General features: G+C 41.7%; 2 protein-coding genes across 2 annotated transcripts in view; one reads left to right on the top strand and one right to left on the bottom strand.

Moving 5' to 3' along the window:
• Positions 1 to 17352, bottom strand: part of LOC130296246 (oocyte zinc finger protein XlCOF7.1-like) — a 224758-nt gene that overhangs the window by 172264 nt on the left and 35142 nt on the right. The window lies entirely within an intron of this gene.
• LOC130296283 (zinc finger protein 345-like) overlaps positions 4032 to 17352 on the top strand; it is a 133416-nt gene continuing 120095 nt past the window's right edge. The window contains exon 1 of the mRNA XM_056547678.1: positions 4032 to 4126. The gene's annotated coding sequence lies outside the window, so the exon portion shown is untranslated. The remainder of the gene's footprint in view (positions 4127 to 17352) is intronic.

Here is a 17352-nt window from a genome sequence, read left to right as displayed (position 1 = left end):
AGAGAACACTTGCTTTGTGGTGTAATGTTGCTCTGGCGGAGATATACAATACGCACTTGTGGGGGTATAAAGGTGTTTTTTGGCTAAAACCAGAGAACAATAGCTCAGTACAGCAGTCACTATCGGTGAGTCCATCTTTATTCCATTAGCTGGTAAATACTTCTTGTATCGTCAGCAAGAAGAATCATATATAATAATAGGACAGTGTTCAGACAGCGGCCTAGTACATTAACTTCTTGAGAAATAGGCGGACGCTGTTATTTTTTAATAATTTTTTGGCAAAACTAACACAGAAAATGAAGGAAAAGTCTTTGACAGACAACAAATGAATTGACATATTCCAAGTTTAACATCAATTTCCTGAGGACCCAGAGTTGTGTGGGTCCAAATGGTCATATTAAGACAAATGTATAGAAGACAAAAGCTCAACAAGTGCGCACAATAACTGGTGGTTGTAACAGGTCAGCGACAAATATGGCCAACTAGGTCCAATCCATCTGTACTATCATGTTGTAAAATAACCAAGAAAGATAAGGAGAGGGGCAATAGTGTCCTGGGATCCATCGGCACTCTAGGTACTGATATGGTGACTGGGCTATATTGGGGGTAGTAGTCCTCCAACTTCTTCTTCAAGATACCGGGCAGTGTATTTATAGTGGTCTTCAATGATGGTTTGGATTAGAGATAAGAAAACACTTGAAAGTTCAACTTTCCGGTTTTGACAAACTTTTTCAAAATTACCAGTTCAATTTGGCTCGGTTCAACCCTAACCGGCAATCAAATAAGCCCCAAATTTCTAACACAGCCTAACAGCTATTAAGCCCTGTATAACACTGCTAGGAATGTATTCACATAGTTTTAAAATGGCTTTAATGCTCAGTCAGGGCGACATGGTAACCCATGGTAACTAACAGCTTCTTTAATGCGCTCACTGATTTTTAAGGCTTATTCACACTAAAATAGAGCGGCCTAAACTATCCCTGGTTCACGCTAGGTCACTGTTGGTATTAAAATGCACACGACAGTATAAGAAGATGCAGAAGCATTTTCCAAGCGTTCTAAAAATAAGCCTTTTTGAAAGTAACAACAGGATTGGTGATGCTGTCTTAAAATAGAGAAGAACCTGATGAAAGTTTGAAAATATTAAATTTAAGTTTGAAAATTTTAAAATCAAGCTTAAACATTAAAAAATTCTGGGATTTTTTTTGTCAAATTCTTTGGCTTATGGTGATTTTTACATGCTGGAAATTAAAGAATTTTTTACAGTCATGATAAAGTCAATGTTTTCCATACAAAAAATTTGAAACAATCTAAAAAATATTGTCCCTTTTTGGGAGTAGTTTTCCAGTCTGCCAAGCGAGGAAGGTGTCAAGGATTTTGTCGAGGGTTCAAAAAATGTCCCCTTTTTGGGAGTAGCTACCAATTTTTTGTCAAAAATAGGTAATGGTTTTTGATTAAGTTTTAAATTAAATTTGGCCAGGCAGCCCAGGCCTGGCTTGATGTAGCAGCAGGAAGGGTGATGGCGGACTACAGGGACTAGTAGTAGCCCAACTACAGAAGGAAGTAATAGACTGGTAAGGGTTGTAGTAGCCTCTGTACAGCAGGAGGTTCAAAAGAATTTAATTTTTTTCAATTTTGCCAGCCAGATATCACAGGCCTGGCTGGAGGTAGCAGCACCAGCAAGGTTGATGGTGGGCTAGTTTGGAAAAATGACCAAAAATTTTAATTGCTCCTAACCAGCCTAAATAATGTCAGTCTCTTAATGCCTAGGCCCAAGAACACCATTTATACACTCTGGGCCTGTTGGAGGTTAGTGCCAGCAGTATTATTATCTTAAATGAATTATAGCCTTATAACTATCCCTATCTTATATGAAGGATAGCCTTATACCTAGTCTTATCTTATATGAATCCTTCATATAAGATAGGGATAGGTATAAGGCTATACTTCATATAAGATAGGGATAGGTATAAGGCTTATACCTATCCTTATCTTATATGAAGTATAGCCTTATGCCTATCCCTATCTTATATGAAGTATAGCCTTATACCTAGTCCTTTCTTATATGAATTATAGCCTTATACCTTTCCCTATCTTATATGAAGGATAGCCTTATGGCTATCCCTATCTTATATGAATTATAGCCTTATTCCTAGTCCTATCTTATATGAAGGATAACCTTATGTCTATCCCTATCTTATATAAAGCATAGCCTTATATCTATCCCTATCTTATATGAAGTATAGCCTTATACCTAGTCCTATCTTATATGAATTATAGCCTTATACCTATCCCTATCTTATATGAAGGATAGCCTTATGCCTATCCCTATCTTATATGAATTATAGCCTTATTCCTAGTCCTATCTTATATGAAGGACAACCTTGTGTCTATCCCTTTCTTATATGAAGGATAGCCTTGAATGCTAAAAATAATTTACTCTATTAGCAGCTACCACTTCTGCAGGACGGCTAGTCCATGCATACACTACTCTCTCAGTAAAGTAATACTTCATGATATTACTGCAGACACCTTTCCTCTCTATAGAACACTATGTCCTCTATATAACACTATATCCTCTATATAACACTATGTCCTCTTGTGGTAGTTTTTCTTCTATATAAATCTCCTCTCCTTCTTTACCCTGTTGATTCCCTTTATGTATATAAAAGTTTCTATCATATCCCATCTGTCTACTCTTTCTTCTATACACTATATACATATATATAGTTTTATCCTTTAATCCATGGACAAGTTTAGTATCTTCTCTGAACTCTCTGCAATGTATTTATATTTTTCTGAAGGTAAGGTTTCCAGTACTGCGCACAGTACTCCAAGTGAGGTCTCACCAGTGCTCTCTACAGCTACATGATCACTTCCCTCTCCCTATACACCCATGAGCACTTCCCACTATTGCTAATACCTCTCCCTATACACCCATTAGCACTTCCCCCTACTGCTACTACCTCTCCCTATACTACCATGAGCACTTCCCTCTATTGCTAATACCTCTCCCTATACACCCATTAGCACTTCCCCCCTACTACTAATACCTCTACCTATATACCCATGAGCACTTCTCTCTACTGCTAATACCTCTACCTATACACCCATTAGCGCTTCTCTCTACTGCTAATACCTCTACCTATATACCCATGAGCACTTCTCTCTACTGCTAATAGCTCTCCCTATACACCCATTAGCACTTCCCCCTACTGCTACTACCTCTCCCTATACTACCATGAGCACTTCCCTCTATTGCTAATACCTCTCCCTATACACCCATTAGCACTTCCCCCCTACTACTAATACCTCTCCATATACATCCATGAGCACTTCTCTCTACTGCTAATACCTCTACCTATACACCCATTAGCGCTTCTCTCTACTGCTAATACCTCTACCTATAAACCCATGAGCACTTTTCTCTACTGCTAATACCTCTACCTATACACCCATGAGCACTTTTCTCTACCACTAATACCTCTACCTATACACCCATGAGCACTTTTCTCTACTGCTAATACCTCTACCTATACACCCATGAGCACTTCTCTCTACTGCTAATACCTCTACCTATACACCCATGAGCACTTCTCTCTACTGCTAATACCTCTACCTATACACCCATGAGCACTTCTCTCTACTGCTAATAGCTCTCCCTATACACCCATGAGTACTTCCCACTCTACTGCAAATACCTCTCCCTATACACATGTGGTGGCCCAGTACAAGAGTTGCACCCCTGTACCCTTGCTGTCCTGTCTGGCGGACTCTATTGCAGTGTCCCTGAGTCCCTCCTTAATCTGTGTAATATAAATGGTTAATAAGTGCCTTGTATAATCTATTGCATTGTCTGTATATTGTAATATGCCTTTAAATGTTGTTACTAAGCTCTGCAACCAGGGAAGGTGTCAGTGACCAGGTGACTTGTTGGTGACCTATAAGACCCATCCAAAGTCTCCCCCATATAAACCCAGGGAAGAGCTAGCTAGTGAGTAGTTGCTTAGCTGAGGAAGAGTACAGTCAAGACCTGAGAGTGTCTGGTGTCCTGAGGAGACCCAAGGCCGACCACGCAGCCACGCTTCCACCAACCAAGTGCCCCACAAGTGAACATCAAAACCTGGTAAGCTACACAAGTGGTGAAGTCTAGTCAGTTATGGTCAAGATCAGTCTGTATAAATTCAGTCTGGGTCTGCAGCAATTAATCCAAGTCCACTACAAGTCCCAGAGAGCCCGCAAGTCTCTACAGTCACTGGTCACTTCCTTGAGCCTAACTGAGCTGTAAAGACTATTCCATCTGTCTACCTCAGTAAAGCAGCCGTTGTTCCGTAACTTGGCGTCGGAGTCATTATTTGCCCCGTGCCTAGCCCAGGATCCAGCGGCCATACCTTTGGGTGGTGTAGAGGATACAAGGGGTTAATGCCATCTGCCCCTAGGGTAATAACATCTGCCCTTTCCATCAAACTCTCTACCACAACTTTTGGCGTCCTACAAGCAGGATACGGTTGAGCGCCTTATGCAAAAAGTACCCCCCAGTCTTAACTGTGTCCTGTATTGCTGAAAATTCGCACACAGATGCAGAAAAAGAAATTGCGCCAGAAAGTGTATGGGACTTTGTCAGTGAAATCTGTTTATTGCAAGACAATTGTGAGATGGGGGGGGGGGGGGGGGGGGCTGGGGAGGTGAAGAAATGTATACTATCCGACATTGTGAACTGTAAAAGAATTGTGAAGGGCCGTGTAAAGTTTGCACCTGAAAAAGTTAATCTGGTCCAGCAATTCCAGCGAACGTTCAACTGTGTACACATACAGCTCAGCTACATGCACATTACACATATACAGCTCTACTGTGTACACATACAGCTCAGCTACTTGTACATTACACATATACAGCTCTACTGTGTACACATACAGCTCAACTACATGTACATTACACATATACAGCTCTACTGTGTACACATACAGCTCAGCTACATGCACATTACACATATACAGCTCTACTGTGTACACATACAGCTCAGCTACATGTACATTACACATATACAGCTCTACTGTGTACACATACAGCTCAGCTACATGTACATTACACATATACAGCTCTACTGTGTACACATACAGCTCAGCTACATGTACATTACACATATACAGCTCTACTGTGTACACATACGGCTCAGCTACATGAACATTACACATACAGCTCAGCTACATGTACATTACACATATACAGCTCTACTGTGTACACATACAGCTCAGCTACATGTACATTACACAAATACAGCTCTACTGTGTACACATACAGCTCAGCTACATGTACATTACACATATACAGCTCTACTGTGTACACATACAGCTCAGCTACATGCACATTACACATATACAGCTCTACTGTGTACACATACAGCTCATCTACATGTACATTACACATATACAGCTCTACTGTGTATACATACAGCTCAGCTACATGTACATTATACATATACAGCTCTACTGTGTACACATACAGCTCAGCTACATGTACATTACACATATACAGCTCTACTGTGTACACATACAGCTCAGCTACATGTACATTACACATATACAGCTCTACTGTGTACACATACAGCTCAGCTACATGTACATTACACATATACAGCTCTACTGTGTACACATACAGCTCAGCTACATGTACATTACACATACAGCTCAGCTACATGTACATTACACATATACAGCTCTACTGTGTACACATACAGCTCATCTACATGTACATTGCACATATACAGCTCTACTGTGTACACATACAGCTCAGCTACATGTACATTATACATATACAGCTCTAATGTGTACACATACAGCTCAGCTACATGTACATTACACATATACAGCTCTACTGTGTACACATACAGCTCAGCTACATGCACATTACACATATACAGCTCTACTGTGTACACATACAGCTCAGCTACATGCACATTAACCATATACAGCTCTACTGTGTACACATACAGCTCAGCTACATGCACATTACACATATACAGCTCTACTGTGTACACATAAAGCTCAGCTACATGCACATTACACATATACAGCTCTACTGTGTACACATACAGCTCAGCTACATGTACATTACACATATACAGCTCTACTGTGTACACATACAGCTCAGTTACATGTACATTACACATATACAGCTCTACTGTGTACACATACAGCTCAGCTACATGTACATTACATATACAGCTCTACTGTGTACACATACAGCTCAGCTACATGCACATTACACATATACAGCTCAGCTACATGTACATTACACATATACAGCTCTACTGTGTACACATACAGCTCAGCTACATGCACATTACACATATACAGCTCTGCTGTGTACACATACAGCTCAGCTAGATGCACATTACACATATACAGTTCTACTGTGTATACATACAGCTCAGCTACATGTACATTACACATATACAGCTCTACTGTGTACACATACAGCTCAGCTACATGTACATTACACATATACAGCACTGCTATGTACACATACAGCTCAGCTACATACACATTACACATATACAGCTCTACTGTGTACACATACAGCTCAGCTACATGTACATTACACATATACAGCTCAGCTACATGTACATTACACATATACAGCTATACTGCGTACACATACAGCTCAGCTACATGTACATTACACATATACAGCTCTACTGTGTACACATACAGCTCAGCTACATGTACATTACACATATACAGCTCTACTGTGTACACATACAGCTCAGCTACATGCACATTACACATATACAGCTCTGCTGTGTACACATACAGCTCAGCTACATGTACATTACACATATACAGCTCTGCTGTGTACACATACAGCTCAGCTACATGCACATTACACATATACAGCTCTACTGTGTACACATAAAGCTCAGCTACATGCACATTACACATATACAGCTCTACTGTGTACACATACAGCTCAGCTACATGTACATTACACATATACAGCTCTACTGTGTACACATACAGCTCAGCTACATGTACATTACACATATACAGCTCTACTGTGTACACATACAGCTCAGCTACATGTACATTACATATACAGCTCTACTGTGTACACATACAGCTCAGCTACATGCACATTACACATATACAGCTCAGCTACATGTACATTACACATATACAGCTCTACTGTGTACACATACAGCTCAGCTACATGCACATTACACATATACAGCTCTGCTGTGTACACATACAGCTCAGCTAGATGCACATTACACATATACAGTTCTACTGTGTATACATACAGCTCAGCTACATGTACATTACACATATACAGCTCTACTGTGTACACATACAGCTCAGCTACATGTACATTACACATATACAGCACTGCTATGTACACATACAGCTCAGCTACATACACATTACACATATACAGCTCTACTGTGTACACATACAGCTCAGCTACATGTACATTACACATATACAGCTCAGCTACATGTACATTACACATATACAGCTATACTGCGTACACATACAGCTCAGCTACATGTACATTACACATATACAGCTCTACTGTGTACACATACAGCTCAGCTACATGTACATTACACATATACAGCTCTACTGTGTACACATACAGCTCAGCTACATGCACATTACACATATACAGCTCTGCTGTGTACACATACAGCTCAGCTACATGTACATTACACATATACAGCTCTGCTGTGTACACATACAGCTCAGCTACATGCACATTACACATATACAGCTCTACTGTGTACACATACAGCTCAGCTACATGTACATTACACATATACAGCTCTACTGTGTACACATACAGCTCAGCTACATGTACATTACACATATACAGCTCTACTGTGTACACATACAGCTCAGCTACATGCACATTACACATATACAGCACTACTGTGTACACATACAGCTCAGCTACATGCACATTACACATATACAGCTCTACTGTGTACACATACAGCTCAGCTATATGCACATTACACATATACAGCTCTACTGTGTACACATACAGCTCAGCTACATGCACATTACACATATACAGCTCTACTGTGTACACATACAGCCCAGCTACATGCACATTACACATATACAGCTCTACTGTGTACACATACAGCTCAGCTACATGCACATTACACATATACAGCTCTACTGTGTACACATACAGCTCAGCTACATGCACATTACACATATACAGCTCTACTGTGTACACATACAGCACAGCTACATGCACATTACACATATACAGCTCTACTGTGTACACATACAGCTCAGCTACATGTACATTACACATATACAGCTCTACTGTATACACATACAGCTCAGCTACATGTACATTACACATATACAGCTCTACTGTGTACACATACAGCTCAGCTACATGTACAATACACATATACAGCTCTACTGTGTACACATACAGCTCAGCTACATGCACATTACACATATATAGCTCTACTGTGTACACATACAGCTCAGCTACATGCACATTACACATATACAGCTCTACTGTGTACACATACAGCTCAGCTACATGTACATTACACATATACAGCTCTACTGTGTACACTTACAGCTCAGCTACATGTACATTACACATATACAGCTCTACTGTGTACTCATACAGCTCAGCTACATGTACATTACATATACAGCTCTACTGTGTACACATACAGCTCAGCTACATGCACATTACACATATACAGCTCAGCTACATGTACATTACACATATACAGCTCTACTGTGTACACATACAGCTCAGCTACATGTACATTACACATACAGCTCTGCTGTGTACACATACAGCTCAGCTACATGCACATTACACATATACAGCTCTACTGTGTACACATACAGCTCAGCTACATGTACATTACACATATACAACTCTACTGTGTACACATACAGCTCAGCTACATGTACATTACACATATACAACTCTACTGTGTACACATACAGCTCAGCTACATGTACATTACACATATACAGCACTGCTATGTACACATACAGCTCAGCTACATACACATTACACATATACAGCTCTACTGTGTACACATACAGCTCAGCTACATGTACATTACACATATACAGCTCAGCTACATGTACATTACACATATTCAGCTATACTGTGTACACATACAGCTCAGCTACATGTACATTACACATATACAGCTCTACTGTGTACACATACAGCTTAGCTACATGTACATTACACATATACAGCACTGCTATGTACACATACAGCTCAGCTACATACACATTACACATATACAGCTCTACTGTGTACACATACAGCTCAGCTACATGTACATTACACATATACAGCTCAGCTACATGTACATTACACATATTCAGCTATACTGTGTACACATACAGCTCAGCTACATGTACATTACACATATACAGCTCTACTGTGTACACATACAGCTCAGCTACATGTACATTACACATATACAGCTCTACTGTGTACACATACAGCTCAGCTACATGCACATTACACATATACAGCTCTACTGTGTACACATACAGCCCAGCTACATGCACATTACACATATTCAGCTCTACTGTGTACACATACAGCTCAGCTACATGTACATTACACATATACAGCTCTACTGTGTACACATACAGCTCAGCTACATGTACATTACACATATACAGCTCTACTGTGTACACATACAGCTCAGCTACATGCACATTACACATATACAGCTCTACTGTGTACACATACAGCTCAGATACATGCACATTACACATATACAGCTCTACTGTGTACACATACAGCTCAGCTACATGTACATTATACATATACAGCTCTACTGTGTACACATACAGCTCAGCTACATGTACATTACACATATACAGCTCTACTGTGTACACATACAGCTCAGCTACATGTACATTACACATATACAGCCCTACTGTGTACACATACAGCTCAGCTACATGTACATTACACATATACAGCCCTACTGTGTACACATACAGCTCAGCTACATGCACATTACACATATACAGCTCTACTGTGTACACATACAGCTCAGTTTCATGTACATTACACATATACAGCTCTACTGTGTACACATAGAGCTCAGCTACATGTACATTACACATATACAGCTCTGCTGTGTACACATACAGCTCAGCTACATGTACATTACACATATACAGCTCTACTGTGTACACATACAGCTCAGCTCCATGCACATTACACATATACAGCTCTACTGTGTACACATACAGCTCAGCTACATGTACATTACACATATACAGCTCTACTGTGTACACATACAGCTCAGCTACATGTACATTACACATATACAGCTCTACTGTGTACACATACAGCTCAGCTACATGTACATTACACATATACAGCTCTACTGTGTACACATACAGCTCAGCTACATGCACATTACACATATACAGCTCTACTGTGCACACATACAGCTCAGCTACATGCACATTACACATATACAGCTCTACTGTGTACACATACAGCTCAGCTACATGTACATTATACATATACAGCTCTACTGTGTACACATACAGCTCAGCTACATGTACATTACACATATACAGCTCTACTGTGTACACATACAGCTCAGCTACATGTACATTACACATATACAGCCCTACTGTGTACACATACAGCTCAGCTACATGTACATTACACATATACAGCCCTACTGTGTACACATACAGCTCAGCTACATGCACATTACACATATACAGCTCTACTGTGTACACATACAGCTCAGTTTCATGTACATTACACATATACAGCTCTACTGTGTACACATAGAGCTCAGCTACATGTACATTACACATATACAGCTCTGCTGTGTACACATACAGCTCAGCTACATGTACATTACACATATACAGCTCTACTGTGTACACATACAGCTCAGCTCCATGCACATTACACATATACAGCTCTACTGTGTACACATACAGCTCAGCTACATGTACATTACACATATACAGCTCTACTGTGTACACATACAGCTCAGCTACATGTACATTACACATATACAGCTCTACTGTGTACACATACAGCTCCGCTACATGTACATTACACATATACAGCTCTACTGTGTACACATACAGCTCAGCTACATGCACATTACACATATACAGCTCTACTGTGTACACATACAGCTCAGCTACATGCACATTACACATATACAGCTCTACTGTGTACACATACAGCTCAGCTACATGCACATTACACATATACAGCTCTACTGTGTACACATACAGCTCAGTTTCATGTACATTACACATATACAGCTCTACTGTGTACACATAGAGCTCAGCTACATGTACATTACACATATACAGCTCTGCTGTGTACACATACAGCTCAGCTACATGTACATTACACATATACAGCTCTACTGTGTACACATACAGCTCAGCTCCATGCACATTACACATATACAGCTCTACTGTGTACACATACAGCTCAGCTACATGTACATTACACATATACAGCTCTACTGTGTACACATACAGCTCAGCTACATGTACATTACACATATACAGCTCTACTGTGTACACATACAGCTCCGCTACATGTACATTACACATATACAGCTCTACTGTGTACACATACAGCTCAGCTACATGCACATTACACATATACAGCTCTACTGTGTACACATACAGCTCAGCTACATGCACATTACACATATACAGCTCTACTGTGTACACATACAGCTCAACTACATGCACATTACACGCAGCTCTGCTGCAGACATATATAACACACACATACACAGCTCCACAGTGGAGGTATGTAGTATATATATATATATATATATATATATATATATATATATAGATATATAGATAAATATATATATATATATATATATATATATATTTGTGTCACATGTGAGGATTGTGATGTCATCAGGAGGAGTCGCAGTTCTCGGTGACGTCATTACGGGGGACATAGCAGCGATTCCTCCATTGTTACCATTAACCCTTTAATGATGCAGGTAGATTTGGCCTTAATGAAACAAATGTTTATTTTTGTATTTCCCTCATCACCTTCTAAGGGTAGGTTCACACGGCCGTTGTCTTCCGTACCGCTTTTCTCCTAAGGCTCCTTTCACACTATGAGTATTCATCCGTTATTAACCTCTTCAGGACACAGGGCGTATGCATACGCCCTGCATCCCGAGTCCTTAAGTACGTGGGGCTTATGGATACGTCCGTGGGAATTCCAGTCCCCTATCAGCAGTCATCCCTTGCATATGCCCAGGGGGGTCCTAAGACGGTCAATTCAGACCGAGGATTTTCGGCGGATACGGGTTATACCGGTCTACGGTGACCCGGAAAATCAGGGGTCCAAGACACCCCCGGTCCCCCTGAAGGAATGGGAGTTAGGTGACAGGGGTGCCACCCCTCCTATACCTGCTATTAGTCATCAAGACGCGACGACCAATAACAGATCGGGGGCAAGGGGGTTAAAGTTCGGTTCCCCCGTCCTGCCCACTGACGGTACTCCGGGCAGAACGGGGGAACTGTAGAGTGACCGGTGGTGGTCCCTTACCTGACCGACTGCGGCGGGCGGCGATGACGTGTGGATCCCTTATGAAGACTACAGAAACCGGTATATCTGGTGGGGGGCTAAACTTTGGAGACCACGATACAATGCTCTCTAAACTGTAGCCCCCCCCCCCAGATGTTGCAAAACTACAACTCCCAGCATGCCCAGACAGCCGTTTGAGCATGCTGGGATTTGTAGTTTTGCAAGATTTAGAGGGCTGCAGTTTGGAGATGACTTTGCTGTGATCTATAAACTGTAGTCCTCCAGATCTTGCAAAACTACAACTCCTAGCATGCCCACACAGCAGTTTGCTGTCTGGGCATGCTGTGATTTGTAGTTTTTCAACATCTGGAGGTCCACAGTTTGGAGATCACTGTGCAGTGGTCTCTAAACTGTAGCCCTCCAGATGTTGCAAAACTGCAAATCCCAGCATGCCAAAACAGCAATCAGCTGTCTCGGCATGCTGGAAGTTGTAGTTGCGTACCTCCAGCTGTTGCATAACTACATCTCCCAGCATGCCCTTTGGCGATCAGTACATGCTGGGAGTTGTAGTTTTGCAACCACTGGAGGCACACTGGTTGGAAAATACTGAGTTAGGTAACAGAAACTAACTGAAGGTTTTCCAACCAGTGTGCCTCCAGCTGTTGCAAATGTACAACTCCCAGCATTCACGGTCTGTCAGTACATGCTGGCAGTTGTAGTTTTGAAACAGCTGGAGGTTTGCAACAGGGTACATTCACACAGGTACAGTACAGTAAGTTTCCTGCTTCAAGTTTGAGCTGCGGCAAATTTTCTGCCGCAGCGAAAACTCCTAGCGGTAAACTCACTGTAAACCTGCGCCAGTGTGAATGTACCCTTAAAACACTACACTACACTAACACAAAATAAAGGGTAAAACACTACATATATGGCTGTGGAGGCTAAATTAGTGTTTGTACTACAATCCCCATCATGGAACAGACTCTGTTCCATGATGGGGGTTGTAGTACAGGAGCTGAGGGAATGATCGCACCGGATCTCACGTCTGAGACCCATTGCGATTAGAAGTTATTAAACAGGGCGGAGGGCGGCATGCTGTGCTCCCCTGCAATGTACGATGTATTTTACTTTAATTTTTAAATTCCCCGCCGGGAGCCCTGAATGTCCGGTACTGAGGGGCCATTCAGGGCTCCCGGCGGGGTTTTCAAATAGAAGCGCTGCGGTGGGGAAAGATATATAGAATCGCAGGGGGGAAAAGCAGGTGGAGCAGCACTCTCGAATAAAAATAGGTGCAGTGGGTGCAGGCTGTGGATGGGCCCTGGTCCTCGAGCCCCAATTAGATACAGCAACCAAGTAGACGCAGCAGCACTCCAGAGTAGTGAAAATAGTGACTTTTATTTATCACCAAGATGCAATAGCGACGTTTCAACCACCTCACGTGGCCGTCCTCAAGCAGTGTGAGTTACATAATACGTGCTTTAAATAAGGGAAGACAATGTGACTTCACTTCCTGTGGGCGTACAATAATTAGCATGTGTAAACAAACAAGTAGGTTCACAGTAATAGACCTCTATGCATCCCATGTACAGGGAACCCTGTTCTACTGCAAAATTAAGTGTAACATCAAATAAAGTGTAGAAAAACAAAACACTCGTGCTAAACACACAATATACAATTACTATGCAGTACAGTGTTATATATAAAACAATGTTCCGTGTCAATCAGTCCATACCTCCAGTCCCAGACGTGGGACCCGAACATAGAGATCTCAAACATACCCCTGACTCCTCCATAGGAACGAAAAAAAGCAATATCATATGTGATCGGCGTACTTGCCGACTGTAGTAGTTTCTGGTGACCGGATCCAAGCTTCCGGTTCGCAGGCCTGTGGTATTCCAATTTACACATGCGTGGTGTTGCGGCTGGAGACTTCAGGTCATCTTGGATGTTGGCAGGCCCTCTCTCGGGGTATTGGCGCCTGCGCACTTGTCGACCGAGCTCGCGCCTGCGCCTCGGCACCTTGAGCTCCCGGTCCGCCATCTTAGGTGCAGGAAAGTGGACAGTTTAAGGCTTGACATAGTCCCTGTGTTGCCAGTACTTCTCCCAGCGGGCCCACGGTGTCAGTGCAACTGGTGATTGGCTCCCCACTATTTGGGGTTGTTCACCAGTGCACCGTAACTTTTGCTAGACCACCTAAACGGTACGGGTATAGCGGAGAAAACACCGGCCCCTGAAATGGAGATTTAATGTACCTCATGAATGTCTAGCCCGTCCACAACATCCAGTTCTCCATGACAGGTAGACACCACTCTAGTTAAATTGGAGTCCACATCTTGGCCCAACACAAATTGTGAAAAGAAAATTTTTTTAGAAAAAGAGAGTAATCCTAATGGAGGTTTCAACTTTCAGGTGGATGATGGAGATCTGGTCGGGTTTCCACGTCAGACCTGGATCGGAACACAAAAAAAAGTATTACTAATGTGATATAGTGTATATATAAAAAAATATTCAATTAGGAAAACACTTATTACACAGATCAGGATGTGTCATTGTTATCTCAAGCAGTTAGGCGTTACAAATAGCATGTGTTACCTTAAAGTCAACATTCAGACCCTCTGGTTTGAGGGTATGGAGTTGGAAAATCCATTTAAGTTCCTTCTTTTTTAATAGACTTACACGGTCCCCGCCCCTTTTAAGGGGGGGGACGTGATCAACTAGCATAAATTTCAGGTCCTTTTCTCTATGGCCTGCCTCTAGAAAATGCTTTGGAACTGGTAGATCTTGTTTTTGTTTCCGTATAGTGTAACGGTGTTGATTTATACGTGTTTTGAAGTCATAGGTTGTTTCCCCTACATATAGTTTTTTACAAGGGCACCATAGTATATAGATGACAAAGTCACTCGTACATGTCAAGTAATATGGAATTTTGTATTTTATGCCAGTAGTAGGGTGTTGAAAAAAACTGCCTTTCACCATGTAGGTGCAATTCACGCATCTTCTACAAGGGTAAGAGCCAGTGTTTTCCACTGTCAAAAATCTCTGAGTCTGTTTCCTCAGGGATACGTCCGCCTTGATGATTTGGTCTTTCAGATTCCTAGGGCGTCTGTAAGCCATCAGTGGTGGTATTTGAAATTCAGGAATGTTTGGGTACTCCTTCTGGAGCAGCACCCAAAATTTCCTCAATATGGTGGATATTTTTCCAGAAGTATTATTGTATGTTGACACAAACGCTACTCTTTTGTTCATGGAAGCGTGTTTAGTGGGATTCAAAAGATCATGTCTAGAGGTTGCTTGAACCTTATCCCGGCAGCTGGAAATGAGTTTCCTCGGGTACCCTCTCTGTAAAAAATTGTCTGCTATTTTATTCATAGCTGGTTCAAGTTTGTCAGAGACCTCAGCATCGACTTAGGATGGCAGCTGTCATATTTCAAAATAGAGTTACAATCCGTATCCTTAGTGTAGAGGTCAGTGGATAAGCAATTACCGCTGACTTCTACCCAGGTGTCCAAAAATTGGACACCAGACATAGAAGAGGTAAGAGTAAATTGTATGTTCTCATGGATGGTGTTTAAATATGCATGGAAGTCCCCTAGCTGGCCTTGGGAGCCGGCCCATACGATAAAAATATCGTCAATGTACCTCCACCACCCCAGCACATGGCTGAAGTGGTGGGATACATAGATGCGTTGCTCCTCAAGACCAGCAACGAACAGACTTGAAAACGCACTAGAGAGTAACTTGATTAATAAACCCCTATTCAATTTTCTCACTGTTACACATCCTAGTACTCCGGTACTTTACTTACTACCGAAAATCCACAAGTCCCTAGTGGACCCGCCTGGACGCCCGATTGTATCGGGCACTAACTCAGTGACGAGCCACCTTTCCATTTTTCTTGGCAAGGTACTCCGCCCTTATGTATATAATGCGAAATCTTACTTAAGGGATACAGCTGACTTCATTAATAAGATTGAGAAAATTTTCATTCCAGAAGGGACTATACTGGCATCTCTGGACATAACTAGTCTCTATACCTCTATACCACACAGAGAGGGAATACAATGTGTACAACAGACCATTATTGAGGATTTCACTACTGAACAAGTTTCTTTTTTGATAGACTTGCTAACCTTGGTGCTTACTAGGAATTACTTTGTATTCAATGATGAATACTTTACTCAACAGGTCGGCACCGCAATGGGCACCAATGTGGCGCCGACCTACGCAAATCTGTTCTTCGTTGCTGGTCTTGAGGAGCAACGCATCTATGTATCCCACCACTTCAGCCATGTACTGGGGTGGTGGAGGTACATTGACGATATTTTTATCGTATGGGCGGGCTCCCAAGGCCAGCTAGGGGACTTCCATGCATATTTAAACACCATCCATGAGAACATACAATTTACTCTTACCTCTTCTAAGTCTGGTGTCCAATTTTTGGACACCTGGGTAGAAGTAAGCGGAAATTGCTTATCCACTGACCTCTACACTAAGGATACGGATTGTAACTCTATTTTGAAATATGACAGCTGCCATCCTAAGTCGATGCTGAGGTCTCTTCCCACCAGTCAATTATTGAGGGTAAAAAAGTATCGTCAGCACTCCTGACAAACTTGAACCAGCTATGAATAAAATAGCAGACAATTTTTTACAGAGAGGGTACCCGAGGAAACTCATTTCCAGCTGCCGGGATAAGGTTCAAGCAACCTCTAGACATGATCTTTTGAATCCCACTAAACACGCTTCCACGAACAAAAGAGTAGCGTTTGTGTCAACATACAA

Source organism: Hyla sarda, chromosome 1, assembly GCF_029499605.1.
Source record: "Hyla sarda isolate aHylSar1 chromosome 1, aHylSar1.hap1, whole genome shotgun sequence".
NCBI classification, from domain to species: domain Eukaryota; kingdom Metazoa; phylum Chordata; class Amphibia; order Anura; family Hylidae; genus Hyla; species Hyla sarda.
This window is presented reverse-complemented; position numbering and strand designations above follow the sequence as displayed.